At 32.0% G+C, this 21,982-nt stretch overlaps 1 long non-coding RNA gene across 3 annotated transcripts; it reads left to right on the top strand.

Moving 5' to 3' along the window:
• The first annotated feature begins 505 nt into the window (after positions 1-505).
• LOC136273947 (uncharacterized) lies at positions 506-20,620 on the top strand. 3 transcript variants are annotated; one of them, XR_010712178.1, is made up of 3 exons: positions 506-665; positions 770-825; positions 20,547-20,620. It is a non-coding gene; the product is annotated as an uncharacterized lncRNA (long non-coding RNA). The 3 variants fall into 3 exon arrangements; XR_010712177.1 differs by lacking the exon at positions 20,547-20,620 and adding an exon at positions 4,918-10,331; XR_010712176.1 differs by lacking the exon at positions 20,547-20,620 and adding an exon at positions 959-1,097.
• Positions 20,621-21,982: the final 1,362 nt, after the last annotated feature.

Below are 21,982 nucleotides of genomic sequence, written 5' to 3'. Positions count from 1 at the left end.
CACAAATTTGACATTTTATTTGATCCATTCAATGTTGAATTTTGGTATTTTATTTATTTTTTCTTCTTCTACAACTTATTCAAGAAACTTGTTTAATTGTTTCAAAGATTCAGATGTTTTCAAACACACGTATGGGTGACTGAATTTTTAAATCACTTGAGTCACTCAGATGACCTTGCTGTATCAGAATCTGTATATGTCCGTCGTCGTTCGTCGGTCGAACACTTTTGAACATTTTTAGCTTCTTCCCTAGAACCACAAAACCAATTTCAACCAAATTTTGCAGAGCATCTCTGGGTAAAGAGAAGTTAAAATTGTGAAATTCATGGCCTCTGTCCCCTTGGAGGTAGGGATGGGGCTAAAACTATCAAAATAAGGGTTAAAAGCATCAAAATTAATGCATTCTTTAAAATATCCTCTTTACTCGTGAACACCAAGCAGTCAAACTGCTGGCATTTAAATTAAACTATATCTATAAAATTTCCTTATCATGTGATTTTCAAGGAAAGTCTTTCAATTAACAATTCATACAGTCATGATAGGTTTACTTGCCCATATTTGCTACGTTCAATGGCACACATTTTAATAAAATTGTTTGTCCCTTTCTGCGTATATTGCAAAGACGTGGCAAAACCTGTTGATCCAGAATGCTTTGAACCTGGAAAGTAAGTTTATTTTTTAAAACAGTATGGTTTATTGGCACGTTAGACTCTATGCATATAAAGATGGTTTCTTCCTTCGTAGAAAGCTTTTACTTTCTTTTATATAGCAGACAAGAGAGAAGATGTTGTTCAGACTATAGAACATTCGATGCAAAATGTTACGGTTAGTTGTCATAAAATCATTTGTAATATCTTTTATATATAGTTGATATAGCCTATATTTACTTGTATAACGCTTAAAAATAACATGAAAATCAAAACTTCGTATTCTTAAATTTTCTTCGAATTAGTTTCAGATTTTAAATAAACTAGACATTTACCCTATATAGAGAGACCAAAAACTTAATCAAATGATTATGCAACTGAAGGACAAAGGTGGTATTTTTTCACCTGCTTAAGGTGTAGTTTCATAAGAACCAATATAATTCAAATCAGATGATAAACCATTGTCTTGAATGTATAGAATTAAGGTGGATCTCTACACCAAATAAGTGTAGGAGATTTTTGTTGCATGCATTTGTTACCAATACTAGGCACAGTATTCAACAATAATATACCTCAAAATACAATACACTATTTTCTAGAGAATTTTCAAAATATCAGTCTGGTTCCAGATAACCCCTTATTTATCAAATTTTTAAACATTTCTGTTTTAAAATTCTTATGAAAGTGAAATGTTATTAAGTTTAGAAATGAAAAACAAAAAAATCATGAATGAAGTTTGTATGATTTTTATTGGAATCCACATAAATATGAAACTAAAATATAAAAAAATTCTGTTAAAGCAAACTGCTGGACAAAATCCCTCAAAAACCTGAAAATATAAACAATATTCGTTGGTGAATGGGATAAAGAAAAGAAATTGAATGAAATTGAAAAATTAAAGGAAATACTTAATTATTGCAAAAATCTTGGTATGAAAGATCCTGTTTAAAAGTTGTCTTTCTTTATTTTACATGGTCTCAAATATCTTGGGATCAATTTTTCAATTAACAAAAATCACGAAGAAAAATTAAAAAAGGAACAAGTCTATGCTAAATATGTAGATATAAGATAAGTAGTGCTTATGATAATGTTTGAAGCTGAAAAATTATATTATTGATGAATGCATTATATATATTTAACTCTTCAGAACAAAATATTAGTAGTTAATTATATCATAAATTGCCTTTTACTTTTTTATATACAATAGCAATTATAAACAACAACCATACGCATATTAATACATACATTAGATGTCCATAGTGATACACATGCATGTGTGGAAATGAAAAACATGCTCCTTTTCAGAATCCTGTCTTTCCCTCATTTTGCTTGCAAATCCGGGCTTCTACTGCTATTGCTACCTAGCTGTATCTATTTAAATCAAAATACATTAGTTTAATGTCAAAGTTTCAGTGAAAGTCTTTTACTGCAAATTTTTTTTTTTTTAATTTGGGAAGTTAGGATCAATTCAAGAGATCGTACTACGGTACTTTCGTTTTATATTCATCATACATATATAGTTTAAATGAACATTTGACATCTGCTTACCTATATCGATAACCCGCCACATATGTATGATCGTCTGTTGCAGATGACATGACAAAAATGTTTGCCAATAGCAGCAGAGCAGGGAAACGGTATATTATTTAGAGTCCACGTTTTCCGTACAAAACAGCTGATAATCAATGTTAGTTAAAAGCTTTTAACAGGAAGAAAATTGACATATTTTCTAAGCGTTTTGGTGATTTCAGTCCTATCTCGTCTCCTTAATTAGAAGAGTTCAATTAAACGGTGTATAGCTATTTTGTACCACGACATAATGTTATCAATCCGGAACACAATGGCGTTTTGAACGGAAGTCAGACATGTTTGTGACGATGTAGCCTTCCACCTTAAAATTGTTTCAGTGTGTCTTATGTGTTATATGAGATATTTGCTTTAAGAAGAGATGTCTGTGAAACACGTATCCCCCTCTCCCTTAGACATACACTATACTGTTCAAAAGCCTTTGATATGGGCAGTATACATTATAGGCAGTAAACTTGGAAATGAAATTGGTTTTTAAACCTTTTAAACTTATACTAAAGAGGGCCATCTATCGGTACTATCTGAGATGCATCAAGATATCCATTTATGTGTTAATCAGGTCCTTCATACATTAATTTTAACAAATCAAATGAGAAATTATGAGAAAACTTATTAATTTTGTGAGTAGGTCTCTACCTTAACTCTTTACGCAATAATCTATTATATGATATTTTAGAATTTTTCGCATTATCAACATGCACTTTAGACGGGTACAACAATGTCATTTTAGCCCTGGTTTAATTTTCTAACAAATTGCTTAAAATAAATTTAAAGTTATTTAGGTAGCCTTTTCTAGTCGTATGGTCTTTCATCATTTCTGTCAACAGCACAGAGGTTTTCAAGATAAGATATACGTGTACATCGTTTTCTTGAATTACTGTTAAAATATGAAGATTTCTCTTTTTTGTATATTGCAAAGTTCTTATTGAATTTTTGCACAATACTGAGGTTTAAGATAATACTAGTATACCATTTCAAATATTTTAACATAGCTTTATAAAACAGAAATGCTTAAAGGGGCATGGTCACGATTTTAGTCAAAAATTTCGATTCTAATATTTATAAAGCTTCAGTAAGCATTTTTTATAGGCAACCAAAATTTGAGTGTCATTTGATAAGTTATAAGCGAGTTACAGAGCTTACAATTCCTCGCAATATAAACAAAGCTTTTGATTACATTTTGAATGTTGAATTGAAAATTCCAGTTTAAGACCTAAAATGAATGTGTTAATCGTTAGGAACTGTTTATTTAAGCTTAATTAAAATGAATAAGAATATAGACAAATCATCTTGAAAAAGATTTTTACTGGTACTGTAAACAAAAACAGGGCACGAGCCTTGTTTACATGACGAAGAATTGTGAGCCCTGTATCTTGCTTAAAACCCATCGACGGGCATCTAAATTTCATTTGATCATTAGAAATGCATTGATAAAGCATGGTAAAAAATAAAAACAGAAAAATAAAATTTGACCAAAATCGTGACCATGCCCCTTTAACTTGGGTGCCAATGTTTTTGTTAAATAAGGTGTATATTACATGTACTAAAAATTAAATTAAAAAAATTATTGCATAACAATAGAAATCTATAATAAAGATGATTTAATATCTATAATCTGTAAGCTACATAATTAATTAACCGGTAAACAATAGAACGTCAGATATTGGTTATTGTATATATATAACAGAATATTCATCTTTAGCATGCATAGGTTCCTTTGGAATGGAATGTGTTAAACCATGTCCTTCTGGTTACCATGGAATACAATGCTCGGAAAAATGTCAGTGTGATGAATGTAACAGCATAACTGGAGTATGCTCTAACCTAACTGTAACAACAGGTCATATTCAATCATATCAAATATATTACATTTTTATCTACTCTTTTATTAAGAAAACAAAACAAGTTTATTTTAAATTCTTAGACATATTAAAGTAGTCCGAATATCGCACTACGTCATAATACGGATTTTACAATATCGGTTCGACTTTAACGAAGCGTTTTAGATACCCGGTATTGATTTTGCTCTACATCGCTGTTGTAAACAATTGCAATAATAAGCAATTAGAACGGTAATATATATATTCTATGAGAGATAGAAATGATTAATGTTGAGAAACTCGATTCTGTTAAAGTAAAATGAAAAACGAAGTTTCTGATTAACCAGGATCTCAGGTATGCATATATCTTCTTTGTTTTGACCCCCCCCCCCCGAGTTTTTCTTTTTCTTTTACTAAAACCGGTTTAAATTTAGAGACAGAAGCTAGCCCATTTAGTGCCGAGTATAGGACTACCTTAAGTGTACAATTTTTCAGATAATTTACAAGAGAAAAACCCCCACCGGTCTCGTAGCTAATTTTGTTTTTAACATGTTTGTAGAGAGTGAAAGACATACGAAAGAAAGGTGTTATAACCAAGTAATCATCATCATACTCTGTAGTTGCATTGTATCTTTACTAGTGCTGTTGGTGGCAGTTGTGGTTAAAAGGTAAACATAGACATCCAATTATCTATTGTACATATATCTATATCCTTTTGTTTTATAAATTTATTAGTCATTTTTACAGTAAACAAAATTTTATTACTAATTAAAGTTTTGAAGATAGAAATATTTTTAACAAAGATTAACGATCACTGACAACATTTTATAAAAATGAAACCTTATTGGGTTTCTTACTTCTAGGAAAACGACTTCATATGGCCACTACCAGCATGGACTTGTAAACATAGATCCGACCTCTGCAGGTTTTTCAACTGCTGAAAACCAAACCTACCTTGTATGCGACCCGACAAAAATGATCAAAATCAAATACCTTGACAATCAGATGGAAGAGCTACGGAATAGTGAATCAAGATCTAAACACTACGTCTCTGTCACTTCAAAATTAAACCATAAAGAGAACGATAAACGTCCTCCTAGGTTAGATGAATGGAAGACAATTAAAAAGGATGTAAAAAAGAATGAAGAAAAATGAGTGTAGTGCGTATACTATCAAAACGATTTTCTTTGCATAATGACAGTGACAAATGAAGCTACAAGTTTGTTGTTGACGATCATTTGCCATGCTGTGAAACCTAAAACATCTGATATTACATTTGATATAATTGTTCACGATCTTAGTTTCTTATTTTAAAGGTTTTTGACGGTTTTTTAATATATAACAATGCATCTGAATATGCTTAGTGGATGTATACGAAGTAGTGCTAGTGTGTTGTGCCTCGCTAATGAAAAACTGAACATTTTATAAAGTGTGGAAAGCATGTAGCTGTGAAATGCTTAAAAACTTGAAATCCTTTTTGTAATATCATATAATTTGATAATGCTTGACTCCGTGAAATGTTCCTAGTTAGTTATGTCATCCGTACATGTATATGAAAACATTGCTGTCGACGGCCACAATTTCTTTAACAATATTACTTTTAAACACTTTATACAGGATATACATGTAATATAGACCTTAATATTTTTGCCTGTTGATGAATGACTATTTGATTATGACTGGTGATGATTTGATGATCTGCATCACCTATAATTTACTACATTAATCTCTCTCTTTCTTTCGTTCTCCCATTGAAGTCACAAGCGACAATGTCTAAACTCCGCCCTATTACGATCTGATTGGCCAGAGGTCAGTTAAAACGTTACGTTGAAACTTTTCTAGAGTTCACGCCTATTAAAAGCTTATGCTTAATTCACCCTTATTTATACTTATAAATATTATTACTCGTACTTAAAGCTGACATTTCTTAATTCATATAGACCATCGTTGTCCCTAGCCAAATAAATTTTAAAATGCTTCAAACTTACATTAGTATAGGATACACTGGACCTTGATTTGTCACTTTATAACTATTGATAATTTGGGTGACCTACTTTCTGGTCATGGGCGGTTTTATGTCTAAGCTCCTCTATCTACGATCTGATTGGACAAGAGTCAACCAAAGTATTACGTTGAAAATTTCCTTTTGAGTTAACCCGCATTAAAAGTTTCTAGTACGTAGCACAGGATGAATGACCATCTTTAAGTCCTCCTTAAGATAGCTTAAAGGTGTTTAAAGGTAGCTTAAAGACGATCTTTAAGCCACCTTTAAGCTACCTTTAAGCTATATGTATTGCTTAAAGGTGGCTTAAAGAAAGCGTAAAGATGGCTTAAAGGCAGCTTAAAGACTATCTTTAAGCCACCTTTAAGCCACCTTTAAGGACAACTTATAGGTCCTTAATGTCCAAACTTCTTTAAGCCACCTTTAAGCTACCTTTAAGCCACCTTTAAGCCATTAAAACAAAAATTAATTCAATATTGTGCTTAATTTCCAACAAAATGTATAAACTTTATGAAAGAAAAGGTATTAAAACGGTTTTTGTTCTAGAAAGAAAAATGAAAAAAAAAAACAAAAAAAACAAAACCGGCCACGGCGAGAGTTGAACCCGGACCCTTAGTTTACTAGCATCACCACACATCCTCTGCGCCACGGCAACTTACATATATAAAAGCGTTTTTATATCCTATATATCAGTGGATATTGAATCACTGTATTGAATGTGTTTACTTGAAAAGATTTTGACAACCCATTCAGTTTGTAACAATCACTTATATCTAATTTATAAATTACATGCATGCATGTATTTAGAATGAAATACGGAACTTGGTCTTCAGTGAACAAAAATATATTATACCTAAATGGAAACCGTTAGGTTCACTATAGTAGGCTTTCTTACATGTAGTTAATAAATTTAAACCGAGTAGATATACGTTCATCTTATTTATAGCTATAAAAATGTAAGAAAGAAAATGAAATCATTTCTTTTATTAAATGAATTGATACTATTAGGGTATTTGTTCAATTTCCCGCAATTTCCCGGTTTTCATGATCGCGGCGCCGTTCCAATATGTTTAAATATTTACATGTAATTGTATGTACATGATTTATAAACTATCAATTCTATAACAAACAAAATTACCAATTACCGGTGACGTATTTACTGCATGTGGCAATTGCAAATGACTTGTACATACAATTGTATGATGTGCCAGGCCGGGTATATTTGACATATTTACCCTTATACATATATTTAAATAATCAACCCCTATTTATGATCACCGGTACATTAATTAATGAGCCTCAAAATTTTACTCTTACATACATGTATCGTTAATTTGTAGACGTAACATCTTTGAAACCCAGAGCTAGGAAATAATACTTTGAAAATGAATTACAAATGTAAATTAACTTTTATTCACTAGACTTATCGTATACTCGTACATACTAAGATTCAACGCCTTTAGAAACCCTGACGTGCACCTGGGCACACGACACACCTGTTGTGTATATCTTGTATATTCTGTGTTAGTTCCAGGGGTTTTCTTAAGTTTATTATATATATTACCATGTATTGAAGAGTTAGATGTGTGTATTTCAGAATTAGAGGTTGAGAAAGCTATTTTGAAACTGAAAAGTAACAAGAGTAATGCTGAAGATGGTGTAATTAATGAATTTTTTTCGAAATGTAAAGAGGTTATGATACCTATTTTGTGTAGACTTTTTAATAATATATTTGACTCTGGTTTTTACCCAGACAATTGGTCAAAAGGTTGTATTGTACCAATTTTTAAAAAAGGTGAAATGCAAGATTTAAACAATTATAGAGGTATCACATTAGTTAGTTGCTTGGCAAAACTATTTACAAGTATTATAAATACTAGATTGTTAGAATGGGACCAGAGATATAATATCATTACTGATGCTCAGTTTGGTTTTAAACCAGGGGTAGGTACAATTGATGCGATATTTGTACTACAGAATCTCATAAGTAGAACTTTAAAAAACAAAAAAAGATTGTACTGTTGTTTTGTGGATTATACAAAGGCCTTTGACTTAATTGATAGATCAAAACTATGGTATAAATTGCAAATGGAGGGTTTTGGAGGAAAATTGTTACGTATTATTAAGTCTCTATATAAGAATGTAAGAGCATGTGTTAAACATAAAGGTACAGTTACAGAAACATTTAGAATCTCAGCTTGAGTTCTACAAGGTGAAATATTGTCTCCATTATTATTTTCAATGTACCTTAATGATTTTGAAAGATATTTTATAAATAGTAATTGTACATCAATTGAATTACAAATGATTAATATGTTTTTAATTATGTATGCTGATGATACTGTCCTTTTGGCAGAATCGCCCGAGGGTTTACAGGATATGCTGAACACATTGCACAGATATACTGATGAATGGAACTTATCTGTTAATGTACAAAAAACCAAAATTGTAATTTTTAGAAACGGAAAATGTGTTAAAGATAATGAAAAATGGGAATACAATAGCAAATACGTAGAAGTAGTGAATCAATTTAACTATCTTGGTATGTTGTTTAACTACAATGGTAAATTTTTATCTACACAAAAGCACTGTGCAGCACAGGGAAATAAAGCAATGTTCAGCATATCTAGTAAAATGAAAGATTTGAATTTTAATGTTGAAACTCAATTGAATGTTTTTGATACTTATGTAAAAAGTGTACTTAGTTATGGTGCTGAAATTTGGGGATTCCATAAAGGTCAAGATGTAGAAAATGTTTATATAAATTTTTGTAAGAAGGTTTTGGGTGTCAGAAAAAATACTTGCAACAGTGCAGTTTATTATGAAGTAGGTAGATTTCCATTAGAGATTTTCAGGAAACAAAATTTTTTTAAATACTGGTTTAAATTGAGAAACAGTAAAAACTGTATTTTAAAAGCATGCTACGAAGACATGGTGAAAAGTAATGACATATGGATTTCAAATATTAGGAAAGAATTGTCCATCTTAGGCTTAGCCGATTTATATCAAAGTACTATGAAAGAGTCTGTTATTTTAGATATTATATTTAATAGAATGTGTGATGTCTTTAAACAAAAAGTTGTTAACGATATAAGCAATGCATCAAAATGTATATTATATAAACATGTTGTTGATCATTTTTGTTTACAAGTTTACCTAAAGAAACCAATTCATGTAAAATATCGTAAATTAATTACACGCTTACGGTTTGGTTTTCCTCACATGACTTAAAGATTGAAACAGGGAGGTATGATAATTTAACACGTGATTGTCGAAAATGTGAATCTTGCAACTTAAATGTAATTGAAGATGAGTTCCATTTTTTACTTATTTGTCCATCACTTTGTAGTTTAAGAGATAAGTATATTAAAAAATACTACTCCCGAAAACCAAGTGTCTATAAAGTTATACAGTTATTATCTACCTCTAATACTAAAGAACTGTGTAATTTAGGTAAATATTTATATTATGCAAACAAGCAACGAACTCTCCATGTGAATTATCCAAATTGATTACTGTAAATTCCTTATATTACGCGAGTACTTAATTCCGCGATCTGGTGGTTTCGGATCAAATCGCGAGAATATAAAATCGCGAACATGGAATTTCCATCCTTATTTCTTATAGTTTTGAACTCTTAGAAAATAATAGCGAGGTTTTAAAATCCGCGAAGGGTGCTTCTCGCGATTTTACGCGGATATTAATTCCTCGCGGTTAATTAGGAATCTACAGTATGTACACTTTGTTGTTCTTACTGTTTATTTAATATGTATATGTTCATATGTATAACCTATGAGACATTTGTCTCTTGGAATAAAGAACTTGAACTTGAACTTGAAGTTGGACAAACAATAGACTTTAATTAGATATACACAAACATGCACCTAGGCACACGACACAACTGTTGTGTATATCTTGTATATTCTGTGTTAGTTCCAGGGGTTTTCTTAAGTTGGACAAACAATAGACTCTAATTAGATATACACAAACGAACAAAACTATGTCTAGACAAACAACGCAGTAATATCCTGCCCGATATAACAAAGGCAGTTGAGAGTCTTTTCATCTTTAACATGTATCTAGCAGATCTAGAGTTAGAAATAATGAAAATTGAAAAAAAAAATACAAACCTTAAACCGATTAACAAATTAAATCATGCATTTTTGGTTCATTATCTTTATTTTGTTTAATAACCGGATGAACTGAGAGAGAGAGAGAGAGAGAGAGAGAGAGAGAGAGAGAGAGAGAGAGAGAGAGAGAGAGAGATTTAGAGATTTTTTTCACCGATTAATTTATGATAGAAAACAAACATACTTTAATTAGTTTTATGCACATATTAAGATACAGAGACTGCGCTCATCCCTACAATAATTTTGAAACCCCCCAAAAATTATAAAGAATTTTATAACGGCAATCTGTGTCCATCGGAGCGGTGCTGATGATAGCGATCTGCGTTTAATGGAGCGACGATTAAAACCGCCTGGAACACCCCCCCCCCTTCCTTGGAAATTATATTATCACTCGGATGACCCCCTCCCATCTCTATAAAAGAGCTTTTGCATTTAATATATGTTTTTATTGTTCAGCTTGATCAATATTGACTTAAAGGCCACTTAAAGACAGTGTAAAGGCAGTGTAAAGAGAGCGTAAATGCCACTTAAAGATGCTTAAAGGTGGCTTAAAGAAGGTTGGACATTAAGGACCTATAAGCACTTGCTTAAAGGTGACTTAAAGGCGGCTTAAAGGTTGTATAGCCTTTAAGCTCCTTTAAGTCACCTTTAAGCCACCTTTAAGGACTTGCTTAAAGATGGTTTTTCGCCCTGTGTAGTTCACTATTATCCAAAATAATCTGCATAACAGGTACATGTAGTTTCCGTCTCAGCAATCTGAATAAAATCAGCTGTTCTGATACGCTACCGCTCTCGAACGGTATCGTATCAGAACAGCTGAGTTTAATCAGATTGCCGTCTCAGCTGCACATTCCAAAGCACAACAGTCTCGTAATATCTTTGACGAAAAGGAGCGGTGTAGATCCACGAGTATAGAGAAAGTTATTTTGTACCTGCAACAAACATTTACCATCAATAACATAAGATTATCTGGTTGGAGACATTGAGTTTTGATGCATGATATTTGTCACTTTATCGTTCGATTTGAATGTGTACACAAAAATACCTTTACACATTAAAGTTCATACTATTCGGATTTACATCAACAAGAATGAATCGCAGGCCTAATAAATTCAACAAATGCAGAAATTGGATTATCTGGCTTTGTATCTGTCGATAGCTTTCCTTCGTCCGAATCACTTACTATAATATGTGCACAGTTTCTGCTTCCCCCGCTTTTTGCTCAATATTTCGATAATCATAAATACCTCTGTGTCCAAACTACGTTCATCTACTAGAATGGAAAAACTTAAGATTAAAATGCTCCTTCTACAACTTTAGGTTTAAATACACAAACAAGTCTAAGGGGATTTTGTATTGCAAACGAATATTTTTATAAAAGATCTTCATACAAATGATACGATTTCATGATCATAAAACCTTCCGGGACTTGGCTCTACATCATTACCATCGACTTGACCGACTGATATGGCAGCACTATTGTCGTGAATGCTATTTTTATTAATTTGATTTTCGACAGTTATCGTTTTTTTCATTGGACATTTGATGACAGACTTGGTGTTTTTAGAGGAGGACCAACAAATCTGTGAGTGGTACAACCAGAAGTTGCTTCCTTTTCAGAACACAATTTACATTCAGCTATCTTGGCTTGCTTTCTTTTTAAAAAAAATATTCTTTTATTTTAATCATGCATCTGTTGGAAGCTAAGTTTATATTATGAACTTCGGTCTCGATTAATTAAAGTACAATTTTCAAACCGGAATTATATTGGTGTTTCAAACCCGAACTAAATCGGCGTATAGTATGGTGTCCGGATAGGGCCATTTGCGTTAGCGTGACATCGCGTTCAGATAAACGAGACATCGCGCTAACACACAACACGCCGTCGCGCTAACGCAACTTTGCACAACACGCCGTCGCGCTAACACACAACACGCCGTCGCGCTAACACATAATACATTATCGCGCTAACACACAACACGCCGTCGCGCTAACAAAACTTTGCACAACACGCCGTCGCGCCAACGCAACTTTGCAAGTTTCACAGTCTAGTAGGAAGTCGTGTCCGGAAATATTAGACTGCGCATGCTGAAATTTGTAGGCCTATAAATTATTAATAAATCTACCAATTGATAAATTTACCTTAAATATTTGATGTAATTAATTAATTCAGCAATGATATATCTATAACTTGTACATGTCACAAATTCATATTAGGTGCTCTGTATATTACCAAAGCAAAGAAATTTTAAAATGTAAAATTACAGGTATATAACATGTCACACTGGCGTCGGGAGCAAATTGAAAGTGGGGGCTAGACTGATCCTCAGAAATATTGAGAGAAAAAAACCTAATTCCCAAAATCATGAAAATCCTAATCCGTGGGAGGGTGGGGGGTTATGCCTTTTACTCAAACTTCTAAATCTTTCAAACGTACATTACGGAACAATTATGTTTCCTGCGAAAAAAAGTGTGTGGGGGGGGGGGGGGCTGAACCCTCTATTCTACTATGTTCCTAATGGTTAGGTATAACTTAGCCCCGGTTGCGACGCCTATGTGTCATGAATATATTATTGTTGATTTAATGAATTTTATTAAATATTTAAGGTATATGTATCAATTGGTAGATTTTATAATAATTCATATCCTTATACAGTGACACACTAGTAACTATATTTTTATTCATATGCATTGATGATAAATGAAAATAATATATATATTTCAAAGTACATTTTATTTATTTTTCATCCATGCTTGCGTGCATGCCTACATATTTAAGCATGCGCAGTCTGATATTTCCGGACACGACTTCCTACTAAACTGTGAAACTTGCAAAGTTGTGTTAGCGCGACGGCGTGTTGTGCAAAGTTGTGTTAGCGCGACGGTGTGTTGTGTGTTAGCGCGACGGCGTGTTGTGTGTTAGCGCGACGGCGTGTTATGCAAAGTTGTGTTAGCGCGACGGCGTGTTGTGTGTTAGCGCGACGGCGTGTTGTCAAAGTTGCGTTAGCGCGACGGCGTGTTGTGTGTTAGCGCGACGACGTGTTGTGTGTTAGCGCGACGGCGTGTTATGCAAAGTTGTGTTAGCGCGACGGCGTGTTGTGTGTTAGCGCGACGGCGTGTTGTGCAAAGTTGCGTTAGCGCGACGGTGTGTTGTGTGTTAGCGCGACGGCGTGTTGTGCAAAGTTGCGTTAGCGCGACGGCGTGTTGTGCAAAGTTGCGTTAGCGCGACGGCGTGTTGTGTGTTAGCGCGATGTCTCGTTTATCTAAACGCGATGTCGCGCTAACGCAAATGGCCCTATCAGGACACCATAGTATAGTCAAAATACTGTATTTTATATCGCTTGACATGCTTATACTGGGATATTTCACACAATATATTTATTCACTCCTAACCATGATCAAAATGCATACAAGACGATGTAAAAATGCATGCATGAAATAAATACACGTAATATACACGTAATCCCGATTCATATCAGCGTTTCAAATCTAAATTACATCGACGAAATGTCAAAATACTGTACTTATTATTGCTTTATATGCTTGAACCAGTACACTTCAAACAATATATTGATTCACTCCAAAACATGTTAAAAAAGCATACAAGTAGGTGTAAAATACATTTAATATAAACAATAGAATAATAAAAAAATTTTTTTAGTCGCATTAACTTTTGATGTAGCCTCATATTGCACATGCAAAAAATATGGTTGCATCATTTATCAAGACAATTAGCTGTCCATTAAAAGTTTTATTCTAAAATAAATACAATAAATGGTTTGTAACTTTCAATGAGAATTAAAAATGAAAAATCCTTTGAGACAAAAAGAGTCTTCACGCACGTAGCTTTAAAGTTGACCACAATTATCTAGTTTTAGGATTGTTTTTAAAGGAGGAGACTAAGACTTAAATGTATATATATAAAATGTTTAAATTTGGTGTTAGACGGGCACACCAGTAATCGGTTTAACCGTTAGTTCTGCTTAACAGTGTATTATAGTACCCCAAATTGAGAGCATGCTTATAGGTAGGTTTATTTTTTTTTTCATAAAAATACAAATCACATCTACTTTTCAAACCTAATTTTCAAATTGTGCCAAAAAAGGGGAACATGCATGCCTTACCCATTACTAGTTTTAGTTTGGTAGTTGTAGTGTTATCAAACTTCATTCTATTTATTTTACATTCAACAATGAATAACGATACCTGGACTGCAATAATCAACCCAAATAACTGCAATGCAATGTTGCAACATAGCCCTAAATTACAATTATTTGATGAAAATCTATAAAGGGAAACCCCTTTAAAACTACAATTACACTTAAAGCAATATGAGCTGCAATTTTCATGAAGATTTTTTTTTTTTTTTTTTCAAAACGTTATTTTCTACTTAGATGACAAAATATCATGGTTTTTAAATTTCTTTTAGGCGAATTTTTGTGGAGAAGACCGTTAATAAGCCTTAATTGGGGCAAAATGGAATTATTGTCGTCCTGTACAAAAATTGATTTGCTATATGTTCCTCTTTCATCTGACAAAAAATAATGATTTTTTCAAATCTTATTTATCTTAAAACTTTAATTTATAGGCAGACTTATCATACTAGCAGGTTTTTGCAGCAAAATAAAAATCTAAAAAAAATACAGCTTATATTGCTTTAATTCAACCTTTATGAAGGAGTAGTGATGTTCTAGGGATATTTGTCTTCATAACATGTCATTGACAAAAGGAACAGCAACACATTCTTATACATTTTAAATAAATGTGCATCTCTCAGAGAACTGTCTCTATGTAAACTCAAAAGTACAAAAAAAGGGAAACTTCCATCATGTGATGTTTAATGAATTTCTTCCGCTGGACAATTTATAGGTCTTATTATACCGGAGAATTCACTCTGTGCTTAATGACAACATTTTTTATAACATTTTTTCTTGTTTCCTTCGGAATATATTGTATAGAAGATTTAAATCCTATTGAGCCAGAGTGTTTTTACCCTAAAAAATAGTTTACATTTGTAAGGTCAATTCATTTCTTATTTTGAAAATAATACGATCTACAAATTAAATTCTTTAAAAAAATATTTTGAATTGTAAACAGATTTGTTATTGTATTTTTTTTCTTAAACAACAGGAAAACATTGCTGTGCCGGCTATGAAACAATCGGAGGAAAATGTCATGGTTGGTTATCATTCATGTCCTTTTCTTGTGTATATCGTGTTACAGGTACATGTACTAGATGGTTAATACCGACATAAAGAACTCATTTTTTCAGCTATTTTACATTCTCATCACAAAATATAGTACATGTATTATAAAAGCATATTCATGGATTAGTCTGTATAGTTATGTATTTTTGTGTATTGTATCATTAGAACTATTTAAATTTAATTCTATGATTATGATCACATTGTACATTTTATGTAAGTAGGCAATACGAAAATGATCCATCGAAATTTGATAAATAATGCATAGCAAAGATTGTTTGTTTTTCTTTTAAAGTTCATCCTTTATCTTATAAAATGTTATTTAATTTTATTTACACAGGATGAATGACCATCTTTAAGTCCTCCTTAAAGGTAGCTTAAAGGTGTTTAAAGGTAGCTTAAAGACGATCTTTAAGCCACCTTTAAGCTATATGTATTGCTTAAAGGTGGCTTAAAGAAAGCGTAAAGATGGCTTAAAGGCAGCTTAAAGACTATCTTTAAGCCACCTTTAAGCCACCTTTAAGGACAACTTATAGGTCCTTAATGTCCAAACTTCTTTAAGCCACCTTTAAGCCACCTTTAAACTACCTTTAAGCCACCTTTAAGCCATTAAAAAAAAATTATTGAATAGTGTGCTTAATTTCCAACAAAATGTATTAACTCTATGAAAGAAAAGGTATTAAAACGGTTTTTGTTCTAGAAAGAAAAATAAAAAAAAAAAACACAAAAAAAAACCGGCCACGGCGAGAATTGAACCCGGGACCCTTAGTTTACTAGCATCACCACACTTCCTCTGCTCCACGGCAACTTAAATATATATGAGCGTTTTTATATCCTATATATCAGTGGATATTGAATCACTGTATTGAATGTGTTTACTTGAAAAGATTTTGACAAACCATTCAGTTTGTAACAATCAATTATATCTATTTTATAAATTACATGCATGCATGTATTTAGAATGAAATACGGAACTTGGTCTTCAGTGAACAAAAATATATTATACCTAAATGGAAACCGTTAGGTTCACTATAGTAGGCTTTCTTAGTTAATAAATTTAAACCGAGTAGATTTACGTTCATCTAATTTATAGCTATAAAAATGTAAGAAAGAAAATGAAATCATTTCTTTTATTAAATGCATTGATACTATTAGGGTATTTGTTCAATTTCCCGCAATTTCCCGGTTTTCATGATCGCGGCGACGTTCCAATATGTTTAAATATTTACATGTAATTGTATGTACATGATTTTTAAACTATCAATTCTATAACAAACGAAATTACCAATTACCGGTGACGTATTTACTGCATGTGGCAATTGCAAATGACTTGTACATACAATTGTATGATGTGCCAGGCCGGGTTTATTTGACATATTAATCAACCCCTATTTATGATCACCGGTACATTAATTAATTAGCCTCAAGATTTTACTCTTACATACATGTATCGTTAATTTGTAGACGTAACATCTTTGAAACCCAGAGCTAGGAAATAATACTTTGAAAATGAATTACAAATGTAAATTAATTTTTATTCACTAGACTTATCGTATACTCATACATACTAAGATTCAACGCCTTTAGAAACCCTGACGTGCACCTGGACACACGACACACCTGTTGTGTATATCTTGTATATTCTGTGTTAGTTCCAGGGGTTTTCTTAAGTTGGACAAACAATAGACTTTAATCAGATATACACAAACATGCACCTGGGCACACGACACAACTGTTGTGTATATCTTGTATATTCTGTGTTAGTTCCAGGGGTTTTCTTAAGTTGGACAAACAATTGACTCTAATTAGATATACACAAACGAACAAAACTATGTCTAGACAAACAACGCAGTAATATCCTGCCCGATATAACAAAGGCAGTTGAGAGTCTTTTCATCTTTAACATGTATCTAGCAGATCGAGAGTTAGAAATAATGAAAATTGAAAAAAAAATACAAACCTTAAACCGATTAACAAATTAAATCATGCATTTTTGGTTCATTATCTTTATCTTGTTTTATAACCGGATGAACTGAGAGAGAGAGAGAGAGAGGAGAGAGAGAGAGAGAGAGAGAGAGAGAGAGAGAGATTTTTTTCACCGATTAATTTATAATAGGAAACAAACATACTTTAATTAGTTTTATGCACATATTAAGATACAGAGACTGCGCTCATCCCTACAATAATTTTGAAACCCCCCAAAAATTATAAAGAATTTTATAACGGCAATCTGTGTCCATCGGAGCGGTGTTGATGATAGCGATCTGTGTTTAATGGAGCGACGATTAAAACCGCCTGGAACACCCCCCCCCCTTCCTTGGAAATTATATTATCACTCGGATGACCCCCTCCCATCTCTATAAAAGAGCTTTTGCATTTAATATATGTTTTTATTGTTCAGCTTGATCACTATGACTTAAAGGCCACTTAAAGACAGTGTAAAGGCAGTGTAAAGAGAGCGTAAATGCCACTTAAAGATGCTTAAAGGTGGCTTAAAGGTGGCTTAAAGAAGTTTGGACATTAAGGACCTATAAGCACTTGCTTAAAGGTGACTTAAAGGCGGCTTAAAGGTTGTATAGCCTTTAAGCTCCTTTAAGTCACCTTTAAGCCACCTTTAAGGACTTGCTTAAAGATGGTTTTTCGCCCTGTGTTATTAGCATGTATTGGTTCCTTTGGTTTGGAATGTGTTAATACGTGTCATGATGGATATCATGGTATACAATGCTCAAAGAAATGTCGGTGTGACAATTGTAACGCAATAAACGGAAAATGCTCATAGGAGACTACAACAGGTTGTATCTGAAACAAAAGTTGATCTTTAATACTCAAAATTATTTGCACATTTCTTCTGCTTTGTATATATATTAAGGTAATCTCCATTGATTGAAAAAGGTATTGATGAATTAAGGCATCGTAATCGTGTTCCTATTGAAATTTTATATACGGAAAGAATTCAATTTACTAGGGTTTTTTGTTGGAAATAATTGTTACAACCCATATATTTTCCTTTTTAATAGACGAATTTGAGTAAAAAAAATTTGGCATAGACATTGTTAAACCCCCAACAAATAAATGAAAAAAATAATATGTCAAAATATTACGTATTCTGTTTTTAACGGTACACAAACTATAGTTGATGGTCGATTAAGCCGGTGCAGAAATTAACTCGTAAAAGAAATTTTTAATTTCTACTTACAAAGTGTCTATAGACCTAAAGTCAATATCAAAATAAATCGAAATATATAGTATGCTCATTTTGCTTTTTATTGTGGTTAACTTTTGTGCAAGTTTCACTTGTTTTAAAGTTTATTTACGGAGATTGTACTAGTACATTTACCAAGCCATAGGAATCTGACTACTACATCATTTTGAATTAGTTAAGACGTCAAGGCGACGCAGCGAATAAACATCAAATTGATTAGAATCTTGGAAGAAGTCATTTTTAGCCCAAGCAACTGATTAAACAAAACTACGCCATGAAAAGTTGTCAAGAGCTTCAGTTTATTAGGTTTTTTGACTAATTGTTTAACTAGAATGAAAACACGGTAATTAGACATTCGGGTCGCAACAACTCAAGTTTTATTCACAAAAAACCAGGAATGGAGAATGTCCTTGTTTTTGTCTCTCTAAGGTCGTATTCTGTAGGTGATTAACAGTCAAGTCATACAATAATGTGCAAGAAGATAATCCCAAAAAAAAAATATTTAACTCATCAAAGCTAAAATTTCCCAGAGCCCAAACCCCCACTCAAACCACCCCCCCCCCCTGAATTTATTTTACAGGGCATCGGTCACGTTTTACTTTTTTACTTTGTTATAACATACACTATTACAATTGAATTTTCGTTCTGTGTTTTGTCTTACAGTTCTCCACCGGATTTTCTTTTACAATTTTTATGCGATGCTATGAGATTTTCATGCAGTGCTATGAGATTTGTATGTAATGCTTTAAGTAATTGAAATGAAAGGCTTAATGATGTAGTATTGTATGGTATTGTGTGCTATGATATGAAATGAGGTTCGAACAAAACCGCCTCCGCATAAAGAGAAGAGTTCGAAGAGTTCCATAACTTACACAGTAAAATATTTAAAACAAAAACAGGTAACCATTTATCTACAAATAAAACATTTTTTCTTTTAAAAAATCATTTAAAATTTAGTTGAAATTATACTCAATGTTGCAGCTATACTATGATATGCTATGACGAATGAGAATTCAATGATGTGCTATAAGATTGTATGCAATGGCATAAGATTTATCCAATGACATAAGATTCCAATTCTATGTTATGAGAATTCAGTGCTATGGTATGTAATTTCAATGTTATGCTATGCTATGGCGTATGTAGTGCAAATTGCTTGAATTGACTGTATATGTCTTCATTTGCATTTGCATTTTAAAGATTTTTTACTTCTCTGTGAAAAAATGTTAAGACTTGACTTTAGTGAATCCACAAATATTCTTTACTTTTCCACACAAAACTTTTCGAATAAATCTAACAATGGTGTTAAAATACCGTCAGTGGATCTTTTAATATGAGAAATTTATTTTTTAAAAGCAAATATTTCACTTTAAACATCAAAACGTGTTTATTAACTCTTTTCGCAATTTGACATATTTGATTTTTTCTTAAAAGCAAATTGCACTTTAGATGAGTCTAAAAACGCCAGCTAGCATTAAGTTAATTATATCTTGCAAATTGTTAAAAGTAAATTACATTTTTTTAGGTAACCTTTCCTATGGTATATCATTTTTACCAAAAGCACAAAGGTGTTCAAGATAAGATATTCTTTAATTACAGTAAAAATATGAAGATTTCCTTTTTGTGTATATTGCAAGGCTATAATTTAAAATCCATTGCACAATACTGAAGTTTTAAGATAATATTATTTCAAACATTTACCACATGGTATTATAAGACTAAAATGTTTTATTTGTTGACAATTGTCGGCAATATCAATGTTCTCGTGAGATAATGTGTAATTTTCCATAAAATGAATGCTGGAACATGTATTAGAAATGACATTTGAAATCTAATATGTCATATATGATTTAATATTTATAATATGTTAATTGCACAATTCATTAACCGGTATCAAATAAAATGCTGTCATATACTGGTTGTGTTATATATTAAAAAAAATAATAATCATTAGTATGCATAGGTTCCTTTGGAATGGAATGTGTTAAACCATGTCCTTCTGGTTACCATGGAATACAATGCTCGGAGAAATGTCAGTGTGATGAATGTTACAGCATAATTGGAGTATGCTTAAACCTAACTATAACATCAATCATATCAAATATATTACATTGTTTATCTACTTTTTAAGGAAACAAAACAAGTTTTTTTTTCGAATTCTAAAACACATTAAATGTAAAATATTTCAGATAATCTACAAGATAGAAAGACTGGTCTTGCCGGTAAACTTGTTTCTTTTTTCTAACTTGTTTGTAGAGATTGAAAGACATACGAAAGAAAAGTGTAATAACCAAGTAATCATTATCATACTCTGTGGTTGCACTGTATCTTTACTAGTGCTGTTGGTGGCAGTTGTGGTAAAAAGGAACATGTAAATATATATGTCCAATTTCTCTATAATACATATTATATCCTTTTGTTAGGTGAATTCATTTATCATTTTTGAATGAAAAAAAAATATATTTACAAATTAGAATTTTGATAAAAAAAATAATTTTTAACAAGGATTTACAATCACTGACTAAGTGAAATGAAAGTATGAAACTATTGGATTTCTTGCTTCTAGGAAAACGACTTCATATGGCCACTACCAGCAATGACCTAAACATACATGTACATGTAGATACTACTTCAACAGGTCATTCAACGGCTGAAAACCAAACTTATCGTAAATGTGATCCCACAAAAACGGTTGAAATCAAATACCTTGACAATCAAATGTAAGAGCTACGAAATTGTGAATCAAGACCTAACATTACGTCTCTGTCACTTCAAAATTTAACCCAAAAAAGGACGATAACGTCCTTCTAGGTTAGATGTATGAAAGACAATCAAAGAGGATGTAAAAGAGAATAAAGAAAAAAGAGTGTCATGCGTATACCCTTAAAAAAGATTTTCTTTAAGTAATACAAGCGACAAATGTAGTTACATGTCTGTTGTTGATAACCAGACGCCATCTTGAAATACCGAAATAATCTGATATCACATTCATACTTAATGTATATGATTGTTTAGGATTTTTATATATATTTAAAAAACGTTAAAAAATTGCATTTGTTTATGCTTATTTAATGAATACGCTATAGTGCTAGCGTGTTCCGCATTCTAATAAAAAGTCGAGCATTTTCATTTTATAGTATGAAAAGCTCGTAGCTGTATAAAGCTTGAAGAACTCTCTATTTTTTCTAATTAGATAAAATTTATTTTCTATTGAAGGATGTTTTTATAGATATTTCAAACATCTGTTTAAAAAAAGTTGTCTGTAAACTTTTTAACATATCAAATAATGGACGTACAAATGATGAATGTTTGTAAAGGAAGGAATAGAATTCGTGTATTTTGTGGAATGGAGTGTTATTGATACATCGATAAAAAATGTAGATACAAATA

Source organism: Magallana gigas, chromosome 3, assembly GCF_963853765.1.
Source record: "Magallana gigas chromosome 3, xbMagGiga1.1, whole genome shotgun sequence".
In the NCBI taxonomy this organism is placed as follows: Eukaryota; Metazoa; Mollusca; class Bivalvia; order Ostreida; family Ostreidae; genus Magallana; species Magallana gigas.
This window is presented reverse-complemented; position numbering and strand designations above follow the sequence as displayed.